At 40.3% G+C, this 21,606-nt stretch overlaps 1 protein-coding gene across 2 annotated transcripts in view; it reads right to left on the bottom strand.

Moving 5' to 3' along the window:
• fndc3ba (fibronectin type III domain containing 3Ba) overlaps nt 1-20,963 on the bottom strand; it is an 86,581-nt gene extending 65,618 nt beyond the window's left edge. Inside the window, exon 1 of one of the 2 annotated variants that reach the window (XM_085256974.1) lies at nt 20,839-20,963. The gene's annotated coding sequence lies outside the window, so the exon portion shown is untranslated. Of the gene's footprint in view, nt 1-20,434; nt 20,723-20,838 lie in introns of those variants that run through there. The other variant, XM_085256975.1, reaches the window with a different exon arrangement.
• Between the last annotated feature and the right edge of the window lie 643 nt (nt 20,964-21,606).

Genomic DNA, 21,606 nt, shown 5'->3' with positions numbered 1-21,606 from the left:
ATCTTGGATTTTTTTTTTAAGTGTTATATTTCTAATAACAGAGGTAGAGGTGAAAAATGATACAACGACATATACTCAAAAGAATAAAACTAGAATGAGCTACAGCAAAGAATTTAAAAAGTTTGCAGACAAACGCAGAGATAAAGCAAGATTGATTTTAGCAAGTATAACAAAAAAATACAGTTTTGCATAAGAGAAAACACATAGAAAAGGGGCATTATTCCACTGTTTCAGCTCACAATGAATTTGCACAGGCATATCAGCTTTCATAAAATACAACAAGTCATATCATGTCAATATAAAGGTAAAAGATTAAAGAGGCAAAGGAAAATGGAGATTAGAGTGAGAGACTAATTCAAAGCTCTTCCCACCAGCAATAGTCTGGTAAAATAGAGGAGAGATTATATCCTGTTTGGAGGATTAATTTTTATGAAAGAAACACTAAATGAATATGGTCTGGCTCTTATAGGTGAATAAGGATAACTGCACCTGCTCGTAGCTTTGAAAATATAACACAGAAGACGAGCATTACATGTAAACATGCAAAGAGGCTGCAGGAATGGGAAGTCTTTTCAGGTCTTCTGAGGTCAGCTGTGCTGGCACTCTTTGCAGAGTAACTGGGAGCTAAATCTGGAGATGGTTTCTTTGCTTGCATAATAAAGCGGTAGCAGTAAAACCAAAAAGCATAACTATGAAAAAAATAAAAACAACAACCAGTGCCATTCATCTTAAGTGGAAAATAACATGGCATCACCTAAATGGCTACAGGGGGAGAATTTAAAGGAAGCCAAGCGACATGTGTCAGCCGCGCACGTGGTCTTCATTAGGGCTGAAAACCAAGTGGCAAACCCTAACCTTAACAGTCAAAATGTATGTACTTCTACGTACACACAGCGAAAACCACGTAGATAAACACGCAAGTGTACCACTGAGGTACAGTTACATCACCCATGTAACTCATGCAGATGGGGGAAATATATACACACCCACGCATATACAACAGGTAAATCCAGGAACCCCGGCCAAAATATTCTGCAAGAGCAACCGAAGCTCACACATAAACACATACATAAGCACACACATACAGACGTGCACAGGTTCATTGCCAGAGGTGGATTTCTCAGTGACGTACAGGTTTAAATTTAAGGCTGCTGAGTGAAATCGCAGCTAAGGAGCTACTGACTAATGGCTCTAAGCTGCTATTAGCACACATATGATACACATACAGGATCAAATACTTTAAGTGAAGGAAACTTATGAGATATCCATTGCACTCACTCACAAGCTCGCTAAAAGGACTGTAGAGAAAACAGCTGCATGTTAGTGTGCGACTTCTCTTTCAGCTGGTCGTCTTCTAGCACAGACAAGGTCACAAGAAGGGTTAGTGGATCATACAGCTGTGGCTCATACTGTCGCATCATTAAAAACACACTCACACCACTCTTTGAACACAGTTTTAACAGTTTTCAATCTTTCTCTTCTTATTATTCTTATTTTTTTTCTTTGTCTGTCTTTAACTGTCTTTCTGACTCCATCTGAGCCCCGTTCCCAGCTCAGCCTGGCCATCCTGCGTTGAAAACACACACACACACACACACACACACACACACACACACACACACACACACACACACACACACACACACACACAGAGTTTTGTCCAGGACACATCACAGACAGATGGCAACACCACTGTCGGCTCTGCCAGGAAAAAGAAGAGCGAGACACAGAAGCTAGCAGAGAGGAAGAGAGGGGATAAGCAACTGTAAGATCAGCACAGATAATAAATAGAGAGCAAACTAGGTGAAGTACATTCCAGTACATGACCTTGTGTTCCTAAAACAAACTCAAAGTTCCCAAGGAAATTCATCGCATGCAGAAATGAGATTCTAATGTGCATTATGTGAACGATGCAAATAGAAACCTGGCGTTGGGTATCACTTGCAGGAAGTGTTTTCTGCATAATAGTAGAATTTTCAGCTGGAAAATCCACATTGTTTAAAAAAAAAAAAAAATACAAACACAAAGAGTGTTTGAGAACTTTTTAAAAAAAATCTTCCTGAGATTAAGATGAGAAGGTGAATACCAATTTCACGTTTCTGTCTCGATCTGGGGCCATAAGACTTATTAGCTTAGCATAAAAAACCGAAAGAAGGTGGAAACACAGAAACCAAATGTAACAAAAATTGAGTAACAAAATTCAAAACTGACATATTTATTCCTTATAGACTGTAAAACTAAAAAAAAAAAGATCTTGTTATGGTTTATGATCAGCAATAACAGGATCCCTACATTAAGTCCATGTGAGGGTCATTTTTTAGACACCTTTGGAGGTAGAAATACGATATCAAAGGTATTAAATTCCTCCTCTTGTTGAAAAAGATGCCGTTAGTTTATTTTCCAAAATGTCAAATTATTACCTTTCGTTCACAGAGCAGCCTGGAAACAAATACAATGGTGTTTTATCCAGCTTACAGATGTCTTATATCATTTCTTGGCATTGACGTTCTCCAAATTTAAACACAACCTTTTTGCTGCAATTTGGAGGAAGTGATGTGTAAAATTACATAGTGTAGAAGCAACTTTATGAAAAAAATAAAAAACTCAAAACTATTTCCACTGTGATGCAGGCTTCATTGTTGATTCTGTAAAAATCGCCTCAGACACACAAGAGAGGGAATACGCACTTTGTTTTGCAACTGTTGCATGTTGTCGAACAAATCCCATGTACATATTTGGAAATCTAATGCAATGATGAATGAATAATACCCTTTGTTATACAGTGGAATCATTACCAGGCGCATTTAGCTGCTGACAGCTTCAGACATCACTGTGCTCACACTCATGCACAGTTATACAAACACAGTCGGTGGTTTCTGTTCCCCAAAGGAATGCAGGAGGAATAAGGTGTTGATTCCCAGCGGGGATAAAATGTTAAATTGAAAAATTCCATCTTGAATCCAGAAAACAATCAACCACTTGTCCGTGTGTATGCGTGTTTGTGTGTATGTATGTGTGCGCGTGTGTCAGTATGGCAGAAAGCCTTGTGTAAGCATGGAAACTGCCTCTCCAACATAAAGATGCATAGAGTAAAACATACTCTGAGCTGAGATATATACACACTCACACAGTAAAACCCCAGATATTCAGGGGCAGCACTGACCTCATAACTTCAGTCGTTACTCATACAGTCATTCATCATTCACACACACGCCCAATGACTCCAGTTTGTCCATCCTGATGAAGCATAATGGATATTCACAACCACCTAACAGACTGTCTGATTTACTTCCAGTCGTCTGCTTCACACCTCATTCTCCCTACCATCACTTACACAGCCAAGGAAATATAAACACACATACACACACATTTGTGTAACAGACGCAGGTAAAATCTCCAGAGCCTGGCATTAAATCTTGTCTTGAAAACAGCTACTGAAGTCATCACATTAAGCAAAAAATAAACCCCATTCAAAGAGTCCAACGGAGAACTTTTCCTGTCAGCAGAAAGTAGACCACCAACTTCCACTTCTCTTTTTCCTTCTATGAATGAATTGCCTATAAACAAGAATTTAAAAAGACATGATGAAACTGATCAGCTCTACTTCTCCATCTTCCCGAACCGCATTTGTTTGTGATGCAAAGAAAATAAAGCAGCGGGACTAAAAGGGGTTTCTCCAGGAAAGTAAAAGAAGCCACAGGACCTACATTCACTTCCTGACTGTAAATATCTACTACTTCTGCTGCACAAACTGACACTTTTATTCCTCCAGCTGGGGGAAGAGAATCAATGTCATCCTTGTCCCGGTAGTCATCTTGCACAGCAACGCTAAATGAGTGTGCCTGACTCATCAGCTGTTAATGAAACTTACCAGACACATCCCCAGCCTTATATAGTAAAAGAGGTTAATGTTGTAAAAACCTTTAGTCTTAATAAAAGTTGAGCTTTGTGTAACCAAAGAAATGAATATTTTGACTAACTGTAAGTAAATTTGCACATTACATTGAGCAAAACAACCTTGCTCTATACTCTTTTACACACTAAGATATAATCAGTTGGAAGTTCCGGCTTGTTATCTTTTTATTTGCCTTCAACTCAGTTCTGTCCCAAACATCCAGATTAATTTATCAAAAGTATAATCAGAAATTTGGCATTGGCCTCAATGTAAGTCACAGCATACTGATAGATGTAATGCACTACAAATGGGTTTCTTCTAAAATTAACTAAAGGTTCAGCTTTTAGTCAGTCTTTTTAAAAGCACATGACGCGCAGTGACACATGACTGACACCACAAGTCTTTTTTAGACGTGAATGACAAAAAGAGATAAGTAGTGATTTCAGATGCAATCCCACAGTTCCCCAAACTACTATCATCATGGGACAGGCAGTGGAGGAGAAGGCAATCTACAAGTCAAGACACTTGGGCAGGAAGCAGGTTGACTTTTAAGAGACGTTTCGCATGAACAGTTACAACATGGCCAGAAAGAGATTTTCTATCATTCTTACGACTGATCACAGTTTGTGCTGGTTACAAAACTTGTTACACCCCTACTTATTTTTAGATTATCTCAGTTTAAACAATCATGGCCCAACAGCTATGATAAGAACACTAAAAGTAACCAGCATTTGTGCTGACCTGGATAACGGTTTGTCACACAAACTAGTTTTGCACAGTATTCCCCAAAAGAAAGAAAAATGGAATCTCAGCACTATTATCCAGAACAACTCTTTCAGGGTCTCAGACAGTTCAAGCTGATTCAGGATTTTGGTGTTTTGATTATTTGTGCAAAAAGTGTCCTCCAGCCAAAGTGGCAGTTCTCACCAAACTGCAAAATACTGAGCAGGAATCTGAACTATGAAACTGTCTGACACACTTATCAAAAATACCAAATAACGAGAAAATGTACTGAACTGTCTGGGGTTTTTTTTTTTTTTTTTGAGATTTTGTTTTGTAATAATAGTAATAACTATGTTATTTATTTAAAATAGGGTCTTACAATATTCAACAGTACATTTATCATGTTCTAGTTTTGACAGAAAATAATATTTAAACCAAAATTCACCTTTTATATTCACATCTCATTTATATTGTGGTATATCTCAATATCAACCGATATTGAAAAAAATAATGTGTTAGGCTTTTTTTCTCTCCATATCACCCTGCCCTACTATTGCGCACTTCATTCTTTAAGTCCTCCTTGTGTGTAGAGGCAAAACAAACATAAACCAGGTTTTACAAATTTCCACTGATTTTCATGTTGCTGAAGTTTAAAAACCTCATCAAATCTTTTTTTGATTTTTCTTCCTCGTGACAAAGGTGTTAAAATGTGGCGTGCATATTGACTGTACATTCACAACAACAGTTCCGTTAACAACCAATGTCAGGTTTGTCCTTGCTGTGTGTGTCTAAATATATAAATAGACATCATGTGACCTAACTTTCTAAACATCAGCTGCTGCCTCACTTCTGTGTTTCTATTAGGGATGGGAATTTTATTTAAGGTGGAGAGGACAACAACAAAAAAAAAAAAAAGTTGAACATGAAATATCGAGAGGAAGAACTGAAACTTAGCTGTGCTTGTTACATTTGGAAATGTTACATTTGCAGAAAGGTATCAGTGATGACCCAGAAATCAACCTGTGACAATAGTTTCATAGGTGGGTGTAATATGTGAGCTCTAAACGTCTTGTATATGCTTTTTTCACAAGTTTCCTATATAAACAAAACATAGATTGTGCTATTCATTTGCTTAGTACAGCACAAGCATATCTACATCTAGATGTGTATGTAAATGTGATAATGAAGAGTAGATAAGAAAGAAAAAGAGACGCACAGACCTGGTATCTTATTTCTCATGCTGGGTGTGTTAAACTGAGGAATGCACTCAGGTGTCAGTACTTAGAAACTAAATGAATGAGTGTTCACCGCAGTGCACACACAGGATCACACATGCACACAAAACAGCCACCACAACTGGGATTGGTCCAAGCCTTTTAAAACCAATCTTATCAGTTGAATCTGTGCTGGTTTTTAATACACACACACAGATGCATTGATACACGTTTGTGCGTTTGGGCAAGGGGGGGGAGACTTCTACATATGGTGGGAAACTGCCACAAACACCACTCCCATTCAACCCCAGCTCATTTTACAAAAGGTATTCAGTCTAGGAGAAACCTGCTCTCTCTCTCTTTCACCCTCTTTCTAATACACACACACACACACACACACACACACACACACACAGTGAAGGGGGGTGCAGGGAAGGAGAGAAGCAGAGGGCAGAAAGAAAGAAAATGTGGAGAGGACGGCAAAAAGGAATGCTGTGATTGTGCTTACACACACAAACACACACACAGGAACACACACTTGGGAAGGACAGAGAGGGGATTTATAAAAGATGAAACCTCTTTTGGGTCCCACATTGGCCGACAGCTTGCTGCACATATGCAGACAGTGTGCTTATGTGAGGGAGGGAGTAGCAGACAAACAAAATTCAGAGTTTCAGCTTGTTCTTCAATCTGACTGCATGCATTTGGCTTGCATGTGTGCGTGTGTGTGTGTGTGTGCGTGTGCGTGTGTGTGTGCGTGTGTGCTCTTATAGCTGAAGTCCTCTTGCCCTATAATTGCAGTAATGACATGTCATCCACGCAGAAGAACTCTGAACGGGTGGATTGGAATGCAATGGACACATACAAGCGCACACACGTGCTGCACTTCATACCGTGTATGAACAAGCTCCTCTCCAAACTACCTAAACTTAAACCTTTAGGGCACCCTTTTTCCTTCAGAACAGATGAGATCCGGCACCTAGAGAAACCACATCTAATGGCAAGCTAAACCAGCCAGATGCTGCATTTCACTTTTAACGAGTCTCTTTTAAAACCCTAAATCAGGCAAAATTTACCTCAATGCCACAACATACGTAGACATTGCTATAAACAGTGTTGGCTTTAGAAATCATGACAAATAACAACGTTTTAGGTGAAAAAATGTGTCTGCTACACAACGCAACCCAATGAAAGTAGAGAGAAAGTAGCCATTTCCAAAATGTGTGCATTTAGCAGCTGTCTTCCTCAACTACAAGAAATAAAATAAAACTAGGACTAACTGTAGAGAAGAACTTGAATTTTAATGCTGACCTGAAAGCTTTCTTCAGCTTCACCAGTACAGGCTTTTACTGTCTCTACTGCAACACTTTTTCTTTGCAATTTCTGCAATTTTTCTTGCCACATCCCCAAAAGGATGTGCATTTAAGCAGTCCTAGAGAATACCAAAAAAGTGTCCAAGGTTATACTGCGGTCACTGGCTTCAGATTGCTCATAACAAGAGGCAGATGAGAAACTATTAACAGTTTGCAGTTATTCATGTGAAATGCAGGAATGCTGCTCCTCTTAATGTCAGTGTCTGAGGAAATCTTGGACTTTATTACTATGTTGCATAAAAACATCACATGCTTGTCACCGTTTCAAACCTTGAATAAAATCATTCTTTCTCTTTCATTTTCTGTCTGCCTGTATTTATTTCTGTTTCCTCTGAATGCCAGGCATACTGCAGATCACCGTGCAGCCAGAGTGTAGGCAAGTCAAGACTTGGAGCCTGGTAAATGATGGCCTCAGCACTTCTTTCCCCATTCCCTCACTCGCACTCACACTCTCTCTCTCTCTCTCTCACACACACACACACACACTGAGCATCCTGAGCGAAGCCTTTCTCTTGTGTCATCCTCTCATCCATGTACCCACATACCCAATGCACATATAAGGCCAGTAAAATAGGCAGCAAACTAATGACTCAGTGACTTTAGGTTAGTCTTCACTCTCCTCCCATGTGCCCTCATAAACTGAGGCTTTTTAACTCTTAATAAATTGCCAACTCTAACACAAGATTTTTTAAACTTTTTTCATGGTCTTATGTTACAAACCAAGCAGCCATATATGGTTCCTCAATAAAAGGGTTAATGGAAGGAGTTCTTACATGGTCACTCAAGTTGACAGTGTGCATGCTGACCAACTTCAGATAACTTGAATTGCAAGATATGTAATGTTTTTGCCTAAACTCATCTACTTCTTTTAAGAGCTAATGCACCACAAACTAAATCCTTACACCTTTAATCTGCATGTTGCCACACAGACTACTTGGGTTCCTAAGAAGTAGCTCAGCCCAGGAGTCCAGGATTTGACTCTTTTGCTAGGCGCTTCCTGGAAAGACCCCGCCTTCCTCGCATTCCACGACCCTGTCAAAATACGACCGATGTTTCCAACTGGCTGATGGGAAGCTATTAGCTCTCCTTATAGGCTGTTGCCGGAGCACTGGGCGGGGAAGTAAAAGCTGATCTCCAAGAAGCGGCAGCCCATTCCCAAGGAGAGAATTCAGTTACATAACTGTGCACATTAGCACACACAATGTCAGGAGAGCACCCTCAACACACAGTGGAACACAAAAAAGTGTCTAAGAGAAAGAGAGGTGAAGAAGCATAGGAGGTAGTGCCGAAAAAGACAGACAGGAGAGAAGCTGAGAATGACAAGAAGGGGGGAGAGGGAGGGAGGGTGTAGGTGAGGCATCATTTTTCCTTGGGAACAAAATCAAGAGGAAACGGCTATTTTACACTCAGGTCAGGAGCTGTGGGAGAGGACTTCCAGCCAGGGTGTGTGTGCGTGTGTGTTTGTGTGTCTCTGAGCAAGACAGAGAAAGGTTAATTGGTGGATGGTGGAACATCACTTGCATCAAGCCGTAAGTGGCAAAGCAGTGGAATGAAGAAAACTATGCCAAGAATAGAGCACACCGACAAACACACACACAAACAGCTGAGACAGGCCTGGAGTTTAATGAAAAAAATAGCAATTTTGGTGTTATTAAATACATATAATCTGTTGCTTGTTTACAAAGGGAGGTATTGATAGTAATCTGTTAAAGTAGAGAAGGGCAGCACAGGCGGTGTTAAAGAAGAAGGGGTGGGGGTAGTGATAAGACCAGAGAGGGGAGAGACGAGGAGACTGAATGGGGATGGGTAAAAACAAGGAGAGACGAGGGTTGAGTGTGTGGTGAGAGAAATGTGTGGAATTCTAATTGTGTTATTGCTGCAGAACAAACATTAGTCCTGCCTGTCATTCCGCAGACAGCAGGCTGTGAGAGACTGTGTGAGTGAAAGAGATGGAGAGGGAGAGAAAATTGAATGAATCCGGTAAATTAAGGGTCAAGCCAAGAGTTTCAGACAGGCTCTCCCCTTTTTCCCCGGCTATTTATGAAGGCAGAGTGTTTACAATCAGCTCTGTGTTGCTCTGGGAGTTATGTGTTTGCTGCTAGCTTTAGCACAGCACAGCCCGCTCCAGCAGATGTGTGCATCTGCCTGCAAGCCCTCCCTCTTGCAGCTGTACGGCTGTGAGTTGGCCTTGTGTGTGTGATTTTGTGTGTGTGTTTGTGTGCTTGGCCAGTAGGCAGTAAACCCACAGTAGAGGCCTGACAGTCCAACGCCTGCCACGTAGCACCGACGTAACTTCAGAGGAGAGAAGATCTATATCCAAAAACTCTCCTGTGTGTGAGAAAAAAGGTGTATGCGTAAGAAAGGAACTAATAAATGAAATAATGTGGGTCATTGTCTGAGAGTCTGAGTATAAACAGAGGCATTGCAGATAGCCATACACAGAAAGACAAAGTGACTCTGTGATACCATTCATCCCAGTCAGATGTTTCCATCAATTACATCACCCAAGACCGCCAATCTCTCGCTCTTGTCTTCCTGCTGAGAGCTCCTTTAACTTAAAGATGTTAGTGGCCTGAAACTGAAACTAAGAATTTTGAAACCCAGTGACAAGATTTTTTTGAGAGCGCAGAAATGTAATTGGCCAGTGTTACATATGATCCATTTTCATAGCTGTATCCAAGCAGCCCTGCAGCCCTGGACTTGCTCAGGCATCCCTCGACAAATGAGAGCACAACAGTTAAATGCAAAAGTGACAGGACATTAGCTTGTACATATAGCCCATCGACTTATTAGTACAAAATAAAAGGGTGATGTTGTAATATATCACTGTGCAAATAGTGCATCTAATAAGTCTGATACACCCACCGCTATGGAGTGGGCATGAATGTATACCACCTCCTTCACGCTCCCTGCAAACCCATTCGAAGCAAACTGTTTCAAGGAAAAGTGTGGAATATTTTCCAACCTGATTATCCCAAAATTGGCCAAAGTTCATGTGCCAAATTGTCATATGATGTCAAAAACAACCAGTTTCCCACTTATACTAAAAATACGTAATTAGCAGTTTCCTTTTTGCCTCAATATAAAATAAACACAATGAAATAATATGCTGACATATATAATAATTTACCAATAACATAATTAAACCAGAGCATTTGAAAAAAGTTTTTTTTGTCCTAAATAATGACATTGAGACATTTAAAAACTGTAAACGTAGATCAGTTTAAAATACATCAGTCTCCTTGATTACAAATAATCATCATGAGCCCTGGAAAAATAAAACATATTGGCGGACGTCTTATAAGAACATTCTGTATTTTGTTGGTGTTTTTGTGTGTTACAGAGGAAGTGGCTATTCTCCCACAAGCACATGAACATGACTCACTCTTCTTCATGCAAGCGCTTCCAGATTTTTCTTCTCCATTTGTCCTTTTCTCCCCTTACTCCTCATCTCTCTTTCCCTCTATCATCCCTCCCTCTCTGCCGTCTTCCTCCCATCCCACAACAGTTAAGACTTTTCCCCATCAGATCCAAAGAAGCTGAGGATTGAGAACTCAGCTCAAGGACAGCTCACAGCAATCTCTTTCCTAACACCTTGGATCTCCAAGGCTCAGTCTGGCCACGCCGGGGAAGGCCAACCTACAGGCCAGGAGACTAAAGGCTGAATTGGTCTGACTGGTGGGCATGACAGGCGTCATACACACAGAGGCCGTCTGGGCGCTGGCTTAACATGGCTAACCTGCTAATGCCCAAGTTAAATGGAAATCAGCAGATTAAAGTCCATCTACTCCTAAAACCCAAAGATTATTAAAGGTTAAGAAATTCTTGTATGTCTTAAGTCTCAAGTCCAGGTTTTGCAAGCAAGTAATCACTAAACCTTATTGATCTTTACCTTTAGGTAAGACTGCATGCCATTTTCAGAAGTGTTTTACTTTGTCAAACAGTTCTAAACGCAAAGACTACAAAAGAAAGACAAAGTCGAAAAAGTGACAGAATAATGAAACAAAGCAAGATAGCGCTGGAGTCAATAACCGACATGCGTTTTATAAAATTATCCACATTGCAGACTTTCAGCAAAACTGATAAACACACTATTTGCATTTCATTTACATCTCAGATCGGCCAAATATTATGCTAGCATGCCATTATAGGACACTAGCTCCACATTCTCATTCATCTCTCATCCACTACCTCCTCTCATTTTTCCAGGTTATTGCCATGTAATGCAGTTGGATCCATGTAATACAGTGCTTTAGCATAAATCAGATTCTTTGCCTGCAGAGCTGGATCTTCTTCAAGTTGACGGATTAGATAGGGCTGGGTGTGTGTTGTATACAACTTTTGCGGTTGCATGCTTTTTGAGGCTCAGCTGCTGATTCGCACGAAAGAATCAGCAGCTAATGAACAGTTAAACTTTGATTTCCGTGCACCATGTACTCCCTCCCTCATCTTCTCATCTCATCCTGGGCCCTACTTTCAGCTTTAACCTATTGCAGCTCTCCCCTGCCCCTGTTCCTCCCCCTCCATTCTTACCTCCCCACACTATTGGCTCAACTTCTCAAACAACCCCTCAGCCTTCAAAAGACAGCCGCCCATTCAGAAGGTTTTGGGTTAGAATGGGGGAGGAGAGCAGCACAGACTTGTGGAAGTTTGAATGGTGGGTGGGAGGGAGGTGTGGGGGGCGGGGTATAGGTCTCTGATTCCCGCTAAATTGTCCCACATGGCTGAGCGTGCTTAGTTTAAACAAACACAGCCACTTCCTCCTCACTGCACACATCGAGCACACAGACAAGCGAGCATGTACATACACACACACGCACAATACACACCAACAGGGTGCACAGGCATGCTTAAACTCCAGTATACACAGCATGGGCACACATGAACATAATACATTGTATACCCTAGCAAGCAGCAGACAATACTCTTATTCTAAAACTCCAGCCAGAAAAGACAAAAAAAAAATTACATTAAAACCAGCACATTTGGGAATGTGTTAAAAACTGCTTTTAGAGCGCCTGTGCATATTTATACCTTATGACCAATATTACTAACTAAATATTACTTACTTGGCTACTTTGGCAATCAATTATTCAAAAGATTTTTCCATTTTATTTCAATTCATATTTCATTCATATAGCAGGAGTTCACCATAACACTTGCCTCAAGGCTAAAGCACAGCAAAAATGTATTGATTTCTCAATTTTTCTTTCCCATGTTTTTCATATTTAGTGAGTTTGGTCTGGATGTCTGATGATGTCAATGGCAAAATACCTCAATTTAAAAAAAAAAAATGAGTTAGTTGTGATATTTAAACACGCTGAGTGTTTAAACATGAGTATTAACATAATTGTATTTAGACAAGTAAAAATCACTTTTTCTTCTTTTACCAAAGACCTAACTTCTCTGTCTTAAAGACTATGTATTTCAATGAAGTGACCTACAATCATTGTAATTAGCTCTGCATTACAAACGGCCTATGAAGAGAGGTGAAGGAGGACAACCGCAGAGTCCAGACAAAGAGCGCACATTCAATGCCAGTGGACCTGCTGCCATCCAGACCTGCACACACAGCATGTCTTAGCCACTAATGCTGATCTCCATCGCGGCTGGATGCCATGAGTCTTAATTAAGACAGCCATGCAAAGTCAAGAAGTGAATAATTCTACTCCCCAACCAACCACCACCATCCCCCTATCACACACACACACACACACACACACACACACACACACACACACACAGAGAGAGAAGCCCAAACTCTCATTTGCAGATGGATGAGTGTGTAGATGCAGACAAACCACCAAGAGAGACTCGGATTTTATGGGTCAGGAAAAGCTTGCTCAGTGAGTAGTGTGTAGATGCCTGTGTGGGCGCTGAGATAGAAAAATCATTTAGTCACACCTACACGAGAAACCTGTTGTGTACTTGTGTTTATGAATGTGCATGTGTGTGAGTGTGTGAAAGAGAGAGAGGAGGGAGCGAGTGCACGCATCAGTGTTAAATCCATTAGAGGAAAACTGAATTGGGCTGAAAAATGAGAGAAGACACTTCTGGGAATCGCAAGCCAGTTGAAGGTGTACATACAATCACTTGCTCCCTACGATCAAACACACACACACTTATAACACCCCTCCCTACAGCTTGGGGTCACAGGGTCACATTCCTTCTCTTCAATCAGCCTCAGGATTTCACACACTACTTTGGGGAGGGGAGAGAGGGGATGGAGGGGAGGGGGTGCTGTGTCTGTGGATTTCAGTATGGAATATTTTATTGATTTGTGTGTGATCCTGCTTGCAGGTAAGGGGAAGAAAAGTTCAAGAAAACAGAGGTCTGAGGCCATGTGTGCACAAAGCTTAAATAATTTGAAGATACACTTTTCAATCTTTTTTTAAAAACACCCTCTTAATTACTTATAAGTTATTAAGGTAACTAGGCCAAGCAGTTAAGGATTTCTCATTGTTACAATTTACAGGTGCCATTTGTAACACATAATGAAAACTAGAGTTGTTTTCACGGATATGTCAATGGCCAATATGCTCTCCTCTGATCAGTTTCTCACTGGTCAGGCAGTAGCAGGTCTTACTGCTGCATCATCAGTAGCTTTCGAGGATTAATCTTTCACATTTGAAAGCAAGAGGAAGAGGCCTGCTATGAAAAATGGAAAGAGACATTCCCCTTCTCGTCCCCGTTCACTAAACATTTAGTCAGATCGAGCTTCAAAATAACTGGTGCCATGTCAAATAAGTTGTCACGGTTATTTTAATTTATTAAAACAAACGGTCAAAAAGTCAAGTGTGCACCTTGGAGCAGGAAATATCACAGCTCAGCATTCAACATGACAGATCGTGTTAAAAAGACAGGCTAACCTGTGGGTGTTAGCAGGCTACGTTAGCATCCGTAGCTTGAGGCTTTGAGATTCATCATTTTTACATTTCGCTGATAAATCTAATATTTTTTACTGAGCATTTATTTCCTCCTTTTGCTGAGCCCCAAACTAATGGTGAGCAACATGGCCAAAAGATCACAATGATAACATCAGTGTTTTACAAGCAGTGTGACCATTTAAGCTTACGTCGAGCTCAGGTGTTGATGAGCGCCAGGATTTTCTTTTCCTTTAAGGAGAATAGCTGCAACTCTCAAGGTAGCCACTGTAAGTTATTAGCCTTCTGCTCGTGTTAGGCATTTTTACACATATAAATCGGCTTGAGAAAAAAAACTATAAAGAAGTTCAAAAACAGGGAATAAGGAGCCAGGAAAGTGTTATTAACTAATACTGATTTACGAGTTCAGCTTAAAATCGTTCATCGCCGTCTCTTTCCTTTTGCTGTTGTTGCACATATGCAGCTCCACTGTTCTGTCTGAAGTTTAAGGAACCGCCCGATCGAAAACTTTCTTGGCAGAAACCTTGCACACGATGACCTTTTGGGGTAAGATCACTCTTTAAGGTCACAATCTACAGTGTGCATATGGCTATTTGGATTCAAAGCCTGGCATTTCTAGTCGCACAAATCCCTGCTTCATGGTTTTGCTATGATTTCATTCTGCTGACTAAACATGTTATTTCACGATGCTTTCCACTTTCCATTACTCCAACCACAATGTTTTCTTCCGTTTAAAAAATAACTTCTGACACTTCCGATATAAATAATTCATCCAATGTGTCACAACCAATCAGTTTGCTTAGTTCATGTGATAGTTTGGACGGGGCTGTTTCTTTGTTAGTTTTAATGACAGGATCCTCTAAGAAACGGATCGGAAGTCAAATTAAGATTCCTCCCCTTCACCCTTAAATCTGGCCCAAATATATCCTCCATGTGAAGTGACAACATGTGAAGCACTGCCACACACACATGCACAGTTGCATTAATCATACATACAAATAATGATGGTCACATACAGAGAGACAGGCATACTAAGAAGTCTTATATGAGTTCTAATTTTGGTTCACAACATAAAAGAAACTGAAAATAACTAGTTACAGATTCAGTTCCCCACTTCAGTGCACACACACACACACACACACACACACACACACACACACACACACACACAAGAGAGACTTAGCCAACTGCAGATTTAAGACACTTGAGATAAACACTCAAAATGCTCACAGCCAGGCATAAAAACAGCCATTAACGACTGGCGGAACTTTCCATGGGCCTGCCAACCAGCAACACCAACACGCCTGGCATGCTAATACAAGCACATAAAGTTAACTGAGTGTGTACATTTCATGCATATGTGTTAAATCAAGGCTGTGTCTGTGTCTTTGTGTGCATATATATATTATATATATATGCACAATTAATGTCTTTGGCCAGCTGACTGTGCATGCTCACACAGAGGCATCTCTTCAACAAGCCATTTCTATGGATGATACCGCCTAGGGCCTGTGAAAGGGCAAAAGGAGGGCAGGGTGACCGAGAGATACACACCTCATTTGAATCATTCAAACCTTTTTTTTTTTTTTACCTTAGATACTAAGTTGATGATAAATTTGGCAGCCGGCCTTCTTGTTGTGAAACTTTTACCTCTTTGTCAAAATTCTTTGACTCTATCACGTTAACTATTAGTCTGTGTCTCAGCAGGTGAGATGTTTCAATAGCACCAGTTGGTAAAATCAAAGATTTAAGCGAGGGCACAAGTTGAATCATGTGCCAGTATTGCTGTGCATTGAAATGCACGTAAGGTATTCGAATATACGTGGCTCAAATTTCTGCTTGTGGCTCGACTTTAAGTACTGTTCCAGCTTATGCGTCATCTACCCTCATATAGAAATATGGCTGCAACTAATGATTATATTCATTAGCTCTGCTTAAACAAAGAGAGAAGTGAATCATGTTTAACATTGTTCATGTGCAGTGATGCTTGGATATCAACAGAACAGGTCAAATTTTGCTAAGTTACTAAAATGGTACAAAAGCTTAATTAACCATTATAACTTTCTTTAAGTGACTGGTGTAAGGGTCAAGCTAGAGTGTATTCCATGCAGCACATTGGCAGACACCAACACACAACATTCAGTGTGTAAAACATCAAAACAAAGGGGAAATTACTTGTATAGTTTCCAGGTATATGCCTTGAAATAGCTTTTGCCTAACCAGGAGTCTAAAGGGGTTCTGAAAATGACCCAGGGTAACCTATTATTTAAATTACTGACAAGAAAATAACCATCAATCATTTAATTCATTAACGAGCTCCTCGTTTCTTTTAACTGTCAAAATGTAATAAATCTGCTGCATAAGAACAGCAGTTTGTTTTCATTTTTTAAATGCCCTATTAGGTTGTTTAGTTTAGTCATTATAAAGATGTTTACTTAAAAGTGAATGAACACTGTTACTATTTTCTTTGCAAAAAAGCATTAAGAGGAAGTTCAATGACCTTTCATGACAGTCTTTGTAAATATTTATTTCCAAAAATATTCATTCAGTTGCATCACATTTGAGAAATCCTGTCTGTCTTATTTTAGACTGAAACTCTGAGACTGAGATTGTTTGAATTATTTTATCAAACACTACGATTAGCAAAAGAAGAAGCCAAGAGAAGAGGAAAGAAAAATGCAATGGAAAAGGGGATGGGAGGGAGGAGATGGGGGAAGAGAAGTTGAAAGGCTTCTTTCATCTACATCTGAATCAACTGTCAACAATACAGGAAATTATCGAGGGAGACAAAAAAAAAAAAAGAAGGGAGACGGGATTCTGGAGAGCAAGAGGGGCAGGGAGGAAGGCAAGGAGGACGAAAGAAAGGGCCGAGAAGGGTAAACATTACAGTTCTATGCCAAGCAAACATTAGATGCTGGGATACTTCAACAAAAAGCCACCGTTCATTTGGGAGAGAAGAAGATGGAGCAAGAGAGAAAGAGTGGGCGAAGATGCGAGTGTGTGGCAACAAGCAGAGACACCCAGTCAAAAGCTGGGAAATGGAAAGTGAAAGCATGGAGCGTCAGACAAACAGCTGCTGTTGTTAAATAGGACAAAAGTTTTTTTCTCATAACACATCCATGCATCTCTTTCTCAGTGTCTGTTTGCACAATATCCTGCAGCAAACACAGGGTTTGACCTCATGAATCAGATGAGTCATTTGTAACTTAATGTAACTGTATATTTGCATACACACTTCATGAAACAAATCAAGAGATGCAGCACACTAAACCTGCACTACAAATTCATCCTGTAGGACATCATTACTCCACACTCGTACGTTATCTTGAACAAAAAGACAGTGTTACTTACAGTAATTAAAAAACCAGAGAGGCAGCAAGGAGATAATCTACAGAAATCCTGCTTTTGCACTTTAAGTGTTGACCTTTTGACCTCACAGTAGAGGAACTCCTAATCACATCCAACTTACAAATAAGATAACCTCTCATCACTGTCAAGGAAATGCACCTCCGAAACAGTAACAGTGAAGGTAGCAATTTTTCTGGGAAGCACACCTGTTGCATTCGGAGAACCAGATGGCAGAAGAGACAGCAGGATACATAGAAACTGCAGACATACAGTAGAGCGGTGAAGCACAGTGCACAGCAAACACACACCAGTTACTAGAAGGAAATATTCAGAGCAAACTGAAGTATTTAAATGGTTGGAATCAGTACTATAAATAATAATTACTACTGATTATATGCAGACATGACAAGAACTGCAGATCATAAATGTAACAAATTTAAATTTGCACAGACTGTGCATGTTTTTCTTCTTTTCTAAAGCCTTTGAAGCTGACACACTTGTCTCTTGAACTAAATCACCACTGTGCTGCAACGACTAATTCAGCAAAGCAACAATTATTTTCAAATCTAATCTTGCTTATTTGGTCGATAAAATGTCTACAACTATATAAAAACTATAAAAAAAAAAAGTCTAATGCCTGAAAAACTACAGTAACAGGAATTCATGAGGAGTTTTATCATAAGTTTCTTCATGTTTGCCTCTGTTTCACATGCTCACACACACACACACATTCCAGGGCAGCATTGTTTTGTCTATGTAACTCTATAGCTGCATCTGCCTGTGTTCCTGAAAAACAAGAGCTACTTGGTAACACTACCCATTTGATAGCGTGTTCTAGGTTACCAGTCAGACACATAAGTACACACATACAATGGCTAGCATCATCCAGGCTGCCCATTCCCTGACCCCATTTCAACCAGGCATACCAAAGAGTTTTATTAGGCCAGTAGCGAACCAGAGTACTAAGACAAAGAGAATCCTCCTGGCATCCTGAAATCACATGTAACATGAAAGTAACTTCCTTATTGTTCTTAGAATAACCACATTCTGAATATTGGACCCAAAGCTTCTTGTTTTAATATCATGTATGCTTTCTGTGTAGATGCTGGAGAAGTAGAGAAGAAAAATGTATGCCATATAAAAAGAACTTACCAGTGAATTGACATATAAGATATTTTAGCCTCCCTTTTCCTCATTATTTTGGTTGTCACTCATGCAAAAACTAATTAATTGGATCACAGAAGCTGCAATGTTAAAAATCACCCCATGTGTAGGCAGTGACGCACCATCACAGTTAGTGGCACAAAGGTGTGGGCTGCACCTGTGTGACAAATTTAAAACTTACATAAAGTGTTATTCAACCTCTGTTCTTTCTCTGTTTGTGCAAAATACATGGAAAGCTAAAGCAACAATGGTTACCCTCCATCAATGTGACTCCAGTATAACCCCAACCTGACTGTGTCTGCTTAAAGACACACAGAGAAAATGTGAAAATGAGAAGATAAGGATCATTTGATATAAAGTTGCATCAGTTTTAAGGCAAATCCTTGCTACATATATCCTAGGAGTTTCAGCTGTGTACAATGTTGCACATTTAATACAAGCTTCAGGCAACAAGCTGTGCTGAATCTGACACCAATGAAACACAAAGAATAATGCTGGAGCTGTAAAGCAGGATGGTCCCAAATCTGAAAGCCTATCTTACCTTTTAACCTGATTCCTCTTGGGATCTAAGTTAGAGCCAACAGATGCTACTTTCAGCAGAAAAGGCTTTTAATCATGTTAGAGTGCCACACTTTGATTAAAGCTTTACCTGCATCCAGCTGTCCACCTCTCAGCTTACTGTCCACAACTTAACTGTCTGATGCTAAAAGTTTTTGATGCTCTCATGGAAGCAAGATAAATTGCTCATTCAAGCAGCACAGGGAGAATTCCTTCACACTCTAAACCCAAATACACCTTTTCAGCTGGAAGCCGACCTCATTCATCCCCCTCAAAGAAAAGTCAGATATCTTTTTCTTTTTTTTCCGGGGGGGTAAAGAAAGGGAAAAAAATCATGGCCACATCAGCCTTTCACCAAAGGAATGTCACGTGACGTCATCTATTTGGGATCGGATTTCTCCGTCTCCCTTTCCTTCACTTTCTCCCATGAAAAAGTAGAAGAAGCGTACATGTGTGTGATGCGTTGGGTAATCCCCCCAAGCCCGTAACCAATATCATCCGACGTGGACCTGAAGCGCACAACAAGGGGAGATATGCAACCCCCAAATCAATGCTCCAATTACACCTCACCAATACTGCCACCACCAGTAATGACATTTTAATGACAACTATTGAGTCCCGTTATTAAACAAGGGGAGAAAAAAAAGAAAAACCTGACAAGCTACCAACGATCCTGCAGCCCAACTCATCTGAAGTTTTCTCCTAATGCGGTGGGACAAGGGCCTATAGTCTTTCTGTAACTACGTGGACGTCAGATAATCGATCGTGTCGAGCAGAAGACCAATGTTTGATTTCCACGTCTGCATCAGAGAGGCTGAGAGAAAAATTTGTCTCCTGCATAAACAGACACGTAGTCGTTTCTGGGGGAGAGAGAGGGTGAGAGAGAGAGACTGGCTGGCTGGAAGGAATGCTAGGATATGCTGGAGTTGGGATTTTTTTTTCCTCCTCCAAAGCTTTTCACTGCATTCTGCAAACGCACACAAAGTCAACGGAAAGTCGATCTTAAACGGCCCCTTCAACGCTTCTCGACAGTTATCCAACACAACAGAATCCCCTATAGTGTCAATTCAATGATTTCGCAACCCCCTCTGTCAAATCTGGCTGCCTCAGCATCTTCCTTTCCAAGTTATTTTCCAGCTATAAAAGTGCTCATTTCCTGATTTTAAGCAGCAACAACAAAAACGACGATTTCCACAATGCAAGTCACAGCGCACCAACAGTTGATTATTAGAAACAAGCCACGGAGACAACGGTTTTCTTCTGTTGCGCACTCACTCCATCTGAAGTCCTCGGAGACAAAAACACATTCTTTGGTGAAAGCTGAGAAATCGGGACCACAAAGAGCAGACTCCAAAACGCACAGTCCGACACATTCACGCGACTAGTGTGATGAATTAGCACGACTATCCCCTCTGCTTTGCTTTTCCTTATTGTTTCAAAATAAAAGGAATTTTTGAGCAACAAAAAAAAGTTTCGTTTCACCCTCCTCCGCAGTGGCAAAGCAATTTTCCTTTTTCCTTTGCGTTGGCCAAGTGGCCCAGACTGCCGGCGTCAGCGCTCAGCTCTCCAAACTCACACACAGACACACGCACTTCTAAAACTTTTTCAACATCCACTCCAGTTGCCTCGATTCCCCCACTTTGTGGGGAATGCTGCTTAAAAACTGTAAAACGACTCACCTCGCTGCAATAAAATAATCTTCAAACAGACGTGGCTGCGCGATTTTTAATTCCCTGGGCCGGGTCTTGCCTGTCTGCTGGCTCGACGCTACGAGTACTGGGAGACTCCGCCATGTCAATCATAGCCGACCCACATGGAGCGAGATCCCGCCTCTACCGTAATGCACAGTGCGCAGTGAGAAAGCCAAAACAGAACGCTATAGCGCGCTTCTCTCACAGCATAGAATAAATGAGGGCGGACAGCGGTTTACAGTCATGAAGAAAAAGAAAAGAAAAACAAAAAAAAAACTAGGGCACGATCATTTTTTAAAGAAATAAAAGTTTTAAAGGAATATTTTAGTTACTTTAAAGCTATTAAATGCCAAATTTGCCTATCAAGTAGACTACAATTTTGAAGTGCCTTTAATGAATTATTTATTCCGATAGAGCTCAGTAATCAGAACATTTTGTATACAAAATTCACAAATACTGAGTTATAGTTTATTCTCTTTGTGATTCAACGAAAAAGATTCAAACTAAACACAGAACATGAAAAAATATTCTACGCATAAAATATAAGATCCTTTTATGCTTTTTATTGGTTGTTGACTCCTAAGACATCTGCGTTAATAGATTATGTAAGCCCAAACAGGTGGGTGAACTCTAAGGCAAACAAACCCAAGGCTGAATTGATTTTATGTGTCATAATGCTACAGAATATATTAATTCCAGTACCCAGTACCTGTGTCATGTTTCTTGTCATTTCACATTTTTTAAGTTAAAAATAAA

Source organism: Mchenga conophoros, linkage group LG19 (genome assembly GCF_057382185.1).
Source record: "Mchenga conophoros isolate Kocher_MC1m ecotype Shallow Benthic linkage group LG19, M_conophoros_male_GT1.1, whole genome shotgun sequence".
Taxonomy (NCBI): Eukaryota; Metazoa; Chordata; class Actinopteri; order Cichliformes; family Cichlidae; genus Mchenga; species Mchenga conophoros.
Note: the sequence above shows the minus strand (reverse complement) of the source record. Positions and strands in the feature narration are given on the sequence as shown.